The following is a 13,260-nucleotide window of genomic DNA, read 5'->3' on the forward strand; positions in this document are numbered from 1 at the left end:
ACATGTCAGCGGGCCGGGTCGCAAAATGGCCGCTCTGGGCTGCGGTGCTCGGGGGCTGTGGGGTCCTTTCGCATCCGTGTCCGGGCGGTGCCCTGACACCGGCCTTCTCCGCAAGGGCGCGGCCGCTGGTCACTGCACCGCACTTCGTTCCTGGGGGGGCTAAGGGCGGTGGCTGCGGTGGTTCTGGGGGCGGCTAGCCGGGGTCGGGGCGGTTCCTGCGGAGTTTCAGGCCTGGGGGGACCGCCGGGGCCTCTGCCTGGTTGGCTGCGCTTTCCCGGGAGGCCGCGGGCGGGCGCCTCGCATTCCCCATGGGCTGGCCGCGGAGAGGCCTTCCTGGGCATCGTTCCGCTGGAGCGGGCACGGACCTGCTGTTCCGAGCTCAGCCCTTGTCAGGAATTTAACCTCCATTGTTCGTATCTGCAGTTAAAGAAACCCACCTTGATCTGTATTCGTTGTCTAATGCACAGCGGGTTTGGTTCTGGGCGCTGTTTTAGTATACTCAGTCTGCCTCGGGAGGAGCCCTTGGTGTGGCGTTTGAGTCTTACCTGAGCAGCCATCCCAGGGAAGGATGTTTAGGGCTGAAGGGAATGCACTGCGCCGGTTCAGAGAAACAGTGGCCCGCTATATGCTTAAAGCTACATGGATAAAGCTCCTCCGGATAAGGTTCCGGTGTTCGGCTGTAGGTCGGTGATTGTCTTCTCCGATTGAGAAACCTTAGCTGAGGTCATCAATGGGCCGAGTGATCCAGGCCTTTCGGGGGAGGGGGGGGGGTGAGGGTGAAGAAGGGTGGTTTGTTGGGTCCTTTTGATGTATGTAATTTCTATGTGAGATATGATCTGGTGTGACTGTGACATTTGTTGTCAAATTCCCAGTGGCAGTCATAGGTCTCACCTTCTTTGCCTTAAGTGTTGCTAGTCATAACTCGCTGCTTACCTTTGGGAGTGAAAACAGGAGAAAAACATTTCGAGTACTGTAAACAGTACTGGTTTCGAAACAGTGTTAAATTTTAGATTAAGACAGTGTTTAGAGAGACGGTGCTTAAGCAAGTCCTTGTTTTTTGATCTGAGTTATTTTCATCAGTTAATATTCTTTTTAATTTTAACAGATTTAGTAAATAATGTTTTGGTTGGCTTTATGACAGTATATGAAGAAATCAGTTGATAGCTTTTTGATTTGAAGTATTGGAGGCCTTCAATATTCTTCCATAATAGTTGTATGTTTGTACTTAAGTACTGGTGTGATTTTTTCTAAATGGATTCTGCCAGTCAACATACAGTAAATGATCTGTTATGGTTAATACTTCCTTTGGAAAGCTCATGTTAAGTTGTTTTTTTTTAATTCATGCACTACTCAAAGTCCCAACAAAGTAGTTATTACACTGTGTGCAGGCAGTCCTTTGTTTCTTATTACTTTTTAATTTACAATTTCTTTTTATTGATAGACTTCAACTGTATCGGTGTGTGTATATATGTATATACAGACAATATTATATATATATTCTGTATATGTCAGTTACTATATAAGCAACTGAAGCCAAAGTGATTTGAGGTGAATCTTGGAGTTGCTCTGTTTCCATTGTTACAAAGTGCAGTTATATGAATAGAACTGCTTAAAAATGAAGTTTTGTCTTGGCTAGATCTGCCAACTAGACACAGTAATAGAGGTATGAGAGCTTGGTTAAGAAGTCTCTATCACCAGTCTGTTGACAGGAAATTATGGTGGTGATGATAACAACAACTATTAGTAGTAGTAGTAGTATTGAAATATGTCATCTCATGAAGCGTCTTCTAGAGAACTATGAAATTGCAACAGTTGGAATGACATAGTTATGCTTATCACAATATGGAAAGATTTAATATTAGAGTATGTGGCTTTGTTAACTGCCTTTTTTAGCAGCTGTGATTTTGGAGAGTTTCACAATTCATAGTTGAAAATTTTACAGTAAATTAAAAAAGACTGGAAATTAATTTTGCACTTTTGCACTAATGATGCTCTTTCTGTAATCACCTCTCTGTACTTCTTCATTTTATCCTATGTCCTATTCTGAAAACTTCCTTGAGGGTTAGGGAAGTTGAGATTAATGAAAGTTAATTATTTCTTTAAATTATCTTTTAGGTGGCTTGAGAACCAATCAGTGATTCTGTATATAATCTACAGGTGTGCATCACAGATTGAGTGAAATAGCTGGAATTTCTCTGTTCTTGTTGTTTTACAAAAATACACTGGAAACTCAAGAAATTAGGTCTTAAAAATCTGAGCAAAGCTGGATCCGGAAAGTTTTCTCACAAACACCCAAGTAATGTGATGAATAAAACAAAGAGATGGTGAGCTGGTGACAGGCAAAAGAAAGAGTAACTACAATTCCTAGAGAAGGCTCCAGACTGCCGGCTTGTGGTGAATGTAGCAGTACTGGTGTGGTGATAGTCTAAAGATACAGATTTTCCATGAAGGTTTCAGTCTGAGGTGTAAACATCTGAAAGAACGTAGTCATTTAGGAAGACAGATAATTAGGAAAATCTGCAAGGCATCCTGACAGGAAGAACCCAAAGCTTCTAATATTTAACTTCAGAAGAGTAATTTTTTTCTTTGATTTTTTTCTCCATTTATGCGTTTATAATCTTGTTATCTGTTTCAGATATTGTGAATAAACATCTTTATTTGCATGGTTAACTGAACCTGGCATGAATTAAAAGTGATATCTTATTAAATGAATATTAAAAAGTAATTTCTCACTCTAGTCCTTGAAGCAAACTGCAAGTAGCTGGCTCCCCATTATGTTCTGTAGAATAGTGGAAAGCTAGGAGACCATGCTCCCAAATAAATAATTCGGGTTCTCTGGAAGATAGGTATTACAGGTTGAGAGAAGAAGGAAACATCATTGATGTAGCTGTAAGTAACCAGCTCTCTGTCATTGTCAGTACTGGGGTGCACCTTGAACTTGGAAGGCTTTCAGGGAGGCTATAGCAAGAGCCTAAGACCAGTCAGAAACTAAATTAAATTCTTACATCCTATCCTACTGTGACAGAACTTAAAATATGCCTTAAATACACCTACTTCAATATTGTGTTATTAGCCAAATGTGGATGTTTAGTGCTGCACACAGTTTTGTGATTTGTGGTCCCAGGGTCTCTGCAGTCACTGGGCTGTTCATCTTAATCTAGTTTTATTGTTTCCTTCCTTCCATTTCTTTCTTGGCAGTAAACATAATGTTGATACTGCAGTGATAATTGATGTAGTTCTGTCTTTCTGCATTTGTATACATTTGGAAACACTAAATGTTGGTAATAACTGTGTAGTGAGTAGTAACCATTTTGATGCCATTACCTTATTTTAGCAAAATTGAGTAGCTAATATTTATCTCCAAACCTGCTATGATAAGCTTATTTTCATTCAAATCTTTGGCTTCACCTCTAGTAACTTCTGCATCAGTGATGCAGTTTCCATATGAAGTCATGACGGCTAAAACTACATCAAGCCATAACAGTTCTTAAATAAAGCACAAAGAATTGTGGATTTTTGTATGCACTGAGGTAATGCATTTAATAAAATTATCTCCTTTCCTCCTTGTATAGACTCCAGCCTGTTCCAGGAACCTATCTAGGCAAAGTCAACTTAATGATCAAAACCTTAAAATAGAGGTCAGAAGTACTAAATTTGGATGTCCAATTTAGTATCTATCACAAGGGTATGATTTCTAAGAACATGTAACACAGGAAAGTACTTATATATTTAGCATACGTGCCCATTTATTTCAGTGGGCACTTGGCTCTGCTCATGCGATCCAAGGTGTCAAGGTGGGTACTCAGGAAATAAGGAATGAGCAATCACACAGTAGTTATGAGCAAGCATTCACTGCCCAAACCATGGTGCCCTTGTGCATTTATATTAATTACCTCATTTTTTACAAACACAACTGTTTAATCGCTATCATCCTCATTCTATAGCACATCAGAGGTGTATGTCACTGATTTTTAACTTGGAGTTGAGCATATGGACAGGATTTACTCACACTTACCCTTTATGTGAAGTGAGCATGGTGCTAGAGTATGTCTTTCAGGAGTGCTCAGTTTGAAGTTCCTGTTCTAGCATTTTTATTGGACCTGTGGAGATTTTGTCTGCATCATGAAGCCATCACTATCAAAACTGATTTATATATACATGAGTTTGGAAACTCTCTTTATTAGTCAGCATCAGGCCCTGGCTGAGGCAGTAGCAAGTCTGGGACAAAGTTGTGTAGGACTCAATTACTACTTGTTAAATGATACGCATGAGTTGCATTTCTCTGAACAGAGGAAGCTACAGGCCATGTTGGTTGCTCTTGGTGGTTCATGTTTTTTTGTGGATGTTACATGTTGAGTCTTACTTCTGACTTACTTTTCACTTGATTTTTCCTTCCCAGATTTTGATGTCACCTTCTTGTAGTCCTTCCCCATGTAAATGAGGAGGCAAGGTATTAATTCTGAATGAGCCCATCTATTTTTGGGTTTCTTCTGGAACAAATGACTAGGGATTCTGACAGTCAAGCTTCCTCCATTGCAAACCATCTTAATCATGTGCAGACCAGGTTTGTCCTCTAGAATGAATGAGGAAGAGATAGTAAAGTAATTAAGACTGGATTTGGGTCTCATTGCTAATTGAATTTTAACTTAATTATGCTAAGGCTGAAGTATTAACTCATTGTAAACATTGGAGATTGTTTCTTAGAGATACATGTTTGTGAGTGACCTAACTAGGAGAAGAACTTCCCTCAGAGCTTATACCTCATCTTGTATTACATTTGCAAGTTTTCATACTGACACCAGAGGAAGCGAGAATAGAGAAGTCACTAAGGATAAGGGCTTCAATAAATAAAATAAACTTTATGTATTATTAAACTTTATGAAGGCAGTGAACAACTTGTCTTTGCTTGGATGTATGCTGCATAGAGAATCCTTTCCAGTCTAGAGGAAAGGATCAGGAAGTAGGAAAGGGAGAAGGTAACAGTGTGTTTGCATTAATATTGTTTACATGGGTTATGCTATCTTAAGAAGTTACTTCATTTATCACAAAATCAGGTATCTTATGAAATCTGAACCTGATCAGGAGAACAACCACAGAAATTAGAAGTAAAAGAAATTGTATTTCTCAAAAATCATTGTATATAACATATAGGTATGGAGCACACTTTGTTTTCCCTTTGCTATGGCTGCATTTGACAAAACTGTTCAATTCAAATAGGTCCTTTTTTGTGTGTTAACTTTCTATAAATTCTGTCTTACACTGAGGAAACCTCAGTAGCAGATATATCTTGCAAAAAAAAAAAAGAGGTCAAAATTCAATGTAGATTGTTTAGCCATGCTGTTTTGTAATTCTTTGCTGTGCAAGTATGATATTTTTAGAACTTTTTGCATAGCAATTACTGTTTTGTTTTTTTGATTCCTACCCATTACCACTGACGTTCTGTCTTTGCCCATAACTTGGCTCAGTTAGTTATGCTATGTGAATTGACGGACACTCCAATTCTAAACGTGCAGTTGCTTTTGTAAGCTAAACTAATGATGGCTAATTAACTGGGGGTGCTGAAGGGGCACTCCCAAATCCTGGATTTACTTTACTGCTGCTCTCTTGTGCTGGAAATCATTTTCATCTGGTCATGAAGGGAGGCACTCCTGGGAGCTAAACAGAAAATAGGTGACTTGTTTATGAAGGGGTTGTTCTGATGGCAGTTACCCTGTGGCAGGAATAGCTTCCCATATAGACCTTTGCAGGGGGAGTTACTATGCAGAACATAATAAAGGTGCCAGACTGTAAACTTATCTCACAGAAGGTAAATAAGGAAGTAATGAGTATTTTGGACCAAACCACTACATAAACACTAGGAACTGAATAATTAATGCCGAAGAGACAATGACGAAAGAGAAGGGGAATATTATTCTCTTGATTATGGCTCTGTCTACTCTTGGAAACAGCAATATCATTATATGTAAGAGTGCTCTGTTCCAAGGGTTTGTTCTTGATAAAATAGTCTCTAAAATAGTAGATGGTAGTTTTGCTGTTTGGCAGACGTACAGGTCAGTACACGGGCAAGCTTTGTGCTTGTGCTGCAGCATGTTGTAATTTGGGTGTGGTTTTTTATTTTGTATTATTGAGGCATAGTTTACATATGTTTTCATGTATATCCTGATCGGGAAGTTTGGTTTTGCATCTTTGCAGTGTCCAGAGGAATGAGCTCAATCCTCACCGTCCACCATGCAAAGGTTATGAGCACATATTGTAGAGAGCATCTTAAAACTGCAAAATCCTAAAGGTGCATGATGTTAAAGGATCCAAGATAGTGGATAAGTAAAGCAGGCAATAGGTTTCCCTGTCAGCTGTGTATTTCAGCAAAGTGCTTGGTGTATCTCTCTGTCAGCAAGTGACAGGACACATACCCCTTCTTGCAGTAGGCGACCCCAAGCAGTAGTTCCAAAAAATGCTTAAATGGAAGTGGGGTGAGGGCCTTTGCATAGCTGCTTTACTACTTGAAGACCACTCTGTCAAATGATCTTCAAGCTTATCTATAGATAACATTCCATAAGACTGCTTAGCAGATGCAGCTCACAGAGATATTTCTTAGCAAGCACACTGATCAAGTGTGAATTCTGCCAGAGCTCTGATGATAAAAGGGCTCTGGACCTTCATCAATACCATAAAAGGCACTGACACAGCTCCCAGTCTGTTTTAAACTTGTGTTTTGGTGAATACTGTTCATTTGGATTGACATGAACTGTTCTGAACGGTCAGACTAAGGGTCTTACCAATTTTATAAACAGAGAGCCACTTCGACTGTGAGAATGAGAAGGGTGGTACATGCAGGAAGTAAGAGTTACTGAGGCTGTAAGAAACAAAAGATCTTTGATTCCATAGCAGTTAGTGAACATTATGAACACCAATATTGTCTCATTTTTCCTCGCCCTTTTGTCATAATACAGCTAAAACTTCCAGATAGAGGAATGAGGAGGACAATTCTTCCTAACTAGAGAACAAGGAATATATTCAGTAAACATGTAGGAGTAAAATGGACCAATACTTCCCTTGTATATTCGAAGCCAAAAATTTGATCCTCATTCTAGAATGGTCATTGAGGACTTTGGACCATATATCCCACTCAGTCTAGTATGATATGTCAGTCTTTCTGACAAGGTATCAATGATAACTAGAAGATGGATCAGTGATACATGTGTTTTTCTGTAAATACAATAATTTGGAAAGATCACCCAGAAGATGTGGAGTGATCCTGCACCACCCCACAGACTAAAAATAAACAGCTGAAATTTTGTCAGCACACTGCTGTAATTGTCTATTGGTAAGGTTACAGCATCTTTTCCACAGTGAATGCTGTTCTGGCTTCTGTGAGGTTTGGGAACAACCTTTCTCTTGTGAGCTTGCAAAGTTATGCCCATGAGTATTCTACCAGTGCCACATACCATGATTGATGAAGTAAGTGAGATCTAAAAGCATTCCCATGTAGGATGAGAGGACCATGGTAATGTTGTATCTCATAGATGAGTGTGAAGGTGTAAATGGTATAATAAACCAAACTTGAAAACTTACTAGTGGTAGATTGCCTTCTGGCATCATACAGAAGCATCACATGCAAGGTTAGGCAGATTTGTCATGATAGGAAGAAGACCCACACATGTATGTTTTGGCAGTCTAAAATCTTTCTCAAAATGCAGGTTCTTGCGGGTTCTAGAGAAGGTGTGGAGTTCTGATTCTTGCTTGTCCCTTCACCAGCCAGCTGTCCAGGCCAGGAGAGGGATACAGAGTTGCATCCAAGGAAGATCAGTACCCCTGCCAGTATTTAGTGCTGCAGCTAGTCTGAGTTGGCTTTTATTAATCTAAAACAAAGGTGATACACTTTAGAAACATAGAAATGTGTCATGAAGTTTGATTCTACTAGGAAAGAGAGGAGGATGCTGAGGCAGATAAATAGTGACTGTGTTTCTTTACATGATCTTTCTTTCAGTGATACTGTTGAGAATTTGACTAGTGGAGGTGAAAGCTGGTAGGCAGAAGATCCTCCTCCTGTGAAGTTTTTCCTGCTGAGTGAGTCAGCATTGGCAACTTGGTTAACAACTTGATGCTGTCAGGTAGGGGTGTGAGGATTCTGAAGGACTGGGACTGGAGCCCCTTGCACATGTTGAACTGGTGTGAAAAAAGGTGGTGAGGGGTCTGTTGTCATTAAACTATAGATCAGAGGGCCTCTTATTTTTTGTTTGAAATTGAACCGTATGCTAATAGAATTGTATTCTTTTGAGTAACCAAGTCTCACTTGTGAGGTGGAAAAGACAAAGGTAACAGATCTTTGAGATTATAGGGACATGTGCTGAGGACATGCCCCATCTGGGTCGGATGCCCCAGACAATACTGCATACTGTTCTGTTTTGAAATACATGGGCTAATATACTAATACTTACAATGGAAGGCTTGAGGATCCTGCTCTGGTAGCCTGTCATAAGGTCAATGAGAAATTATTTCAAAGTCTGAGACTCCTAACACAGAGTTTTGTGTTGAGTGTGCCCTGATCTTTGTACCATTGCTCTGAAATACCATATCAAGGAATGACATGAGTTCCGTGTCCTTACCTGGATGGTCCAGAGTGAAAAACTCCACATGCCATCTGACTAATTGGGAGAATCTAGAAGCATGAGTTTAAATTACAGAAAAGTGGTCAAATGGTGCAAATACCAATAAGGAATACCACATTATCAAAGGGATGTCCAGGGACTGTGGAATGCTGTAGTCCACCTGGCAGAAAAAAGAAACTGGAAAAAAGCCAGACTTGCTGTGTGTCAGACACATTAGAATGTGGACATCATCAAGTTTTCTGTGGAAAGCTTGTCTCCACTTAAAAAACATTTGTCCAGCTGCACAGCATATACACATGTGAATTATCCCTTAAAAGATAAACCAACGTATTTCCTTATCATAATATTATTAGGTTCTTGACAACATTGTTTCTATTCATTTTTATACTCTGCACACTAATGTATATGATTTGGTATGATGCTCCCTCTTTAATATCTTTCTATCACAGGTTGAATTCCAGTCCAACAACATTAACTTATATCAGCATGTTGTAAGACTTCTGAGACTGATGGTAGGATCACTGAAACAGTTTAACTGGAGAGTAGTTCCTCACAATCAAGTACACAAATGACCAGATCGCCCCCATAGTTCATACAAACTTTCTTATACTGGAAATTGAAGGTACTGTGTCTGTCTGAGCCTAAGGATCTATTCCTACACTGAGTGCTCTGCACAAGTGTTAGCTGCTTTAATAGCTTGTGTTTTGTTCAGAGATCAGTGTGCTGAATGGTCCCTGATGAGGAAAAAAGGATTTGGAAAGTACTTTCCCTATTCTACGAGATTTCCTTAGCCAAGTTGCTTAAACTCTCTGGACCTTAATTAACTTTCTGCAAGTAATAGCAGGTGTATCTATTTGATTCCCATGTCATATATTTATTGTAGGACCAACTGGTTTTTGAGGCAAGCAGACATCTTACTGCTAGAGAAAACATAAAAATGAATTGTTTTGCAGCAATTTAGCTGAGTGGATGCTAAATAATGATTGGGTAAAGAGAATCACACCTACTCTCAACCACTTGCTTTTTACTATATGCAGGACTTGTTCTGGATGATCGGCGCAGGCAAGTGTTTGTGTAAGGCTGGGCCAGCTAAACGTTGTCTTTTAAGGATGTGGGTTCAGCTGCCTTGCAGAAATATATTGCAGTAAAATCCTTCAGTTCTCGAATATGGCTGTAATGGCTGTCTAAAAATAATACCTAACAAAGGGTGTCCTTCACAGAGGGAGCCAGAAATAACCTGCTTTTGCTCTGTCAAAATGTAAGGCTATTACCAGTTAATCCACAAGCACCAGCTTGACCTGGAGACCACGCAAGAGCCGACTTTCAAGCACATTTTCTACGTAAGGACTCTTGAGCTTGGACTTCCCCCCAAAGAGATAATAAATACCACTCGCTTCAACTTTTGAGCCTCGGTTTTGTAACGAGCCGCGTCCCGCCCCCGTCCGTTCCCTGGCGCCCGCGCTGGGCCGGTCGAACGTTCTACTAAGGACGGGCGGCGGGCTCGGGCTCGGGTCCGGGCGGGAGCGCGTCGGTCGCGGGGGCAGCGCGTTCCCGCCCCGAGCGCGGCCGGTGCCGGCCCGGGGCGCGGGGAGCGGCGGCGCGCAGGCCCCGCCCCGCGGCGGTGGCAGCGGCGGGGCTGGGCGGTGCCTGGCGCCCTCACGTCCCTTCCTTCGCTCGCTCCCTCCCTCCCCGCCCGCCTCTCCTCCTCCCCCCCGTCGGCGCAGCGCTGTGGTGAAGCCGCATTGTTTGTGCCACGGGGGGAGGGGAGCCGCTCAGCCCCGGGAGCCGAGCGCCGAGCCCGCAGCCGGACGGCGACGCGCGCCGCGCTTCACGAATGCGCCGCGCCCGGCGGCAGCAGCAGCCCCGCACCCAACGCCGGGTGACCGCCGCGGGCAGCGCGGCCCTCGTAGCGCCCGCTCGCCTGCCCGCGGCTGCCGGACGCGGGACCAAGCGGCAGCACCGGCGGGGCCTCCGCCATTAACCCGGCCGAGCGTCGGCCGCAGCGGCGGAGCGGGAGGTCTGTCAGCCGCTCCTCCGCGGCTCCCACAGCGTGAGTACGGCCGGGCGGGCGGCGGGGGCCGGCGGGCGGGGGCTGCAGGGCCGGGAGCCGGCTGGTCCCGCCGCAGCGGGACGGGAGAGCGGCATGGGGGAAAGAGCAGGGCGGACCGGGCACGGCAGCCTGCGGGGGAGGGGGCAGCAGCGGGCGAGCGGGGAGGCGAGGCGAGCGCGGAGGTCTGGGGGAGGGAGGGAGGGAGGGCGCCGCTGGAGCTGTTTTGTCAGCCGCCATATTTGTGGGCCGAGTATTTTCGCGGCGGGGAGGGAGTGACTGTTGGGAAGGGCTGGAGATGATGGGCCCGGGCAGGAACCATCCTGCCGGGGGCCGGGAGGGGGGAGCGCCGCGCCGGGCAGGAACCATCGGCGGGAGGGGAGGGAGCGCGTTGGAGGCTCCCTGGGCGTGGGCAGGAAGTGTTGGCGCGGCACCGGCGGGGGCGGGCCCGGGGGCGTGGGCAGCCGCGCGCGGGAGGCAGGATCCCGGGATGGCTGCCGGATCGGGCGGCGTGCGGGATCTGGCGTCGGTGGGCTCTTTCCGCTGGGCCGGCGGAGAGCGGCTCTGGTGGTCTCGCGTGTCTCGGCCGTGCCCGCGCCCGTTCGCTGGGCTCCGTGAGCCCCCGCTCTGGGCCGTCCCCCGAGGGGATCTCTCCTGCTGTGCGGCTGAAGCGGCGGGTGGTGTCCGCCCCGTGTAAGCACTGTTTGCTTACCGTCCCTCATTGTCTAGGACTAAAGAGGATTCCTGTGTCTTTCTCTTTTTAATGGTCTACACGAAAGTGCCATTGAGAATGGAATTCCCTAGTCTATTGGGCAGGGAATCCAGGGACCAGAGGCAGTTTATTTGAAGAGGAGGAGGGTAACTAGGGCAGAGATAGTAATTTAGAACTATATGCTATTGTACTTTTCGTATTGGTTTTAGCTATCCTACACCTTGATAAATAGCTTTTTTTTTTTTTTGCCTCATATCGTGTATTTCACAGAAACAGCTGTCTCCGTCTACTTCTGTTGTGGTGAGGAAAAACGTCTGCTGGTGATTTTCTTCCTAAGTAGCTGATGCAATTCTGGGAGAGGAGAGCTGTGGATAACTTTCCTGGTTTATATCCCGCAGTCTTTGAGGGCAGGACAGTGCTAAGAGAAGTACATTAAAATAATTTCGTGTGCCGTTAGTGCAGTATCTTTGTGAGCATTGAATGGAAACTTGTCTTAGTTTACTGTTTTTCAAATTTAGGTCTTGATCCTCATTCCTATCGATCTACAGGATACTGGGAAGGGGGGTTGGAGGGGTGGCAGGGAAAAAACTAGCTGATAGTTGCCTAGGAAAAGCAAACCAGTTGTAGATCATGAATTTGCTATGCAGAAATCTGGTCTTCATCCGGAGTATTTATAGAACATTTGCAAATAGAAGAATCTTGGAGAAACAAAACACTGCTTTGTCCTCTGGGGCATTTAAGTTATTCACGCTAAATTTGCATGAAATTAGGCCAGAGTACTACCCGTGTCGATTCTGTGTGCATTACATTGTATTTATAGGGCGTCCATTCTGTGTTTGAGACTGTAACTTCCTTCCTAATTCAGCTGTATTTACTGTTGAGTATTACAGTATACTTAGATGTCGACTCAGTAATTTTTTTATCACTCTGGTTCATACAGTTCATTTGACTTTTGCAACAGCCATCCTAAATCTTTAAGCAAGATTAAAGATCTTGTGCTTTTGAGTATTTTCTTCCTATTCTTATGCCTGCCTGAAGCCATGCTCGAGAATCTTGGGAATGGAGTGGGATGGAGAGCTTGGAAACAGCATTAATGTGTTTTACTGTGGTACTGGGTTAAGGTAGTGTGGACAGGTTACACATGTTTTTGATTTCTGAAGGTCGCCTCTCATCTCTTCCTCTGTATTTTTTCTGAAACAGTCTCTGTCCTCAGGAGCCAATATGAACAGATACACAACCAGCTAAAATGTAGGAAGGGGCATTAAAAATACCTAAACAGACTTTTACATATAGGCAGAATTGAAATGCAATTATATGAGGTAAACATGTTGTAAATTGTGTTTCTTCATTGATGAGTAAATTGAGTCCATTCTGATCTGTAATAAGTGCTGTACATTGACACGTCAGTGTGTTTTAGCTGAAGAATCCATCATTACTTGTTCACAATAATAAACAGAAATCAGGACTACTGTATTACCTTTGGGCCTCTGAATTACAAAATCTGTATTGAAACTGGGAACTAACTTCATTTTGGTTATATTACTGGTATGTTTTTCGTTTTAGTCGTTGGACCTTCTGTGGCAGTATTAGTTGTTTAAACAGTTTTCTGCAGTTAAGAAACTAGTGTGATCGAATCCTGTGTTGTTTTACAGAATTAAATTATTAAATGCTTCGTCCAAAGTTGTTTGAAGAGTTGGAACCTTTTATATTATTCTGTTGTTTATAAAGAGCAGATCAGAGATCTGTCATGATTAAACACTGACTGTTGTCTGGTTATACGGTATAGAAACAAGTAATAAGAGTTAAAAATAAGTTGTGTGAAAGATCTGTGAAAAGCACAATTCTCATATGAATAATAAAATTAGTTTAGATTATGAAAGCAGGGTCAGTTT

General features: G+C 43.3%; 1 protein-coding gene and 1 long non-coding RNA gene across 6 annotated transcripts in view; both read left to right on the forward strand.

Moving 5' to 3' along the window:
• Positions 1-10: 10 nt before the first annotated feature.
• Positions 11-10,008, forward strand: LOC125325282. The gene is made up of 2 exons (XR_007203251.1): positions 11-4,450; positions 7,988-10,008. It is a non-coding gene; the product is annotated as an uncharacterized LOC125325282 (long non-coding RNA).
• Positions 10,009-10,311: 303 nt separating this feature from the next.
• BRD1 (bromodomain containing 1) overlaps positions 10,312-13,260 on the forward strand; it is a 60,709-nt gene continuing 57,760 nt past the window's right edge. For 4 of the 5 annotated variants that reach the window (XM_048300541.1, XM_048300543.1, XM_048300544.1 and 1 more), the window contains exon 1: positions 10,579-10,659. The gene's annotated coding sequence lies outside the window, so the exon portion shown is untranslated. Of the gene's footprint in view, positions 10,660-13,260 lie in introns of all 5 variants that reach the window. The other variant, XM_048300542.1, reaches the window with a different exon arrangement.

Source organism: Corvus hawaiiensis, chromosome 4, assembly GCF_020740725.1.
Source record: "Corvus hawaiiensis isolate bCorHaw1 chromosome 4, bCorHaw1.pri.cur, whole genome shotgun sequence".
Lineage (NCBI taxonomy): Eukaryota > Metazoa > Chordata > Aves > Passeriformes > Corvidae > Corvus > Corvus hawaiiensis.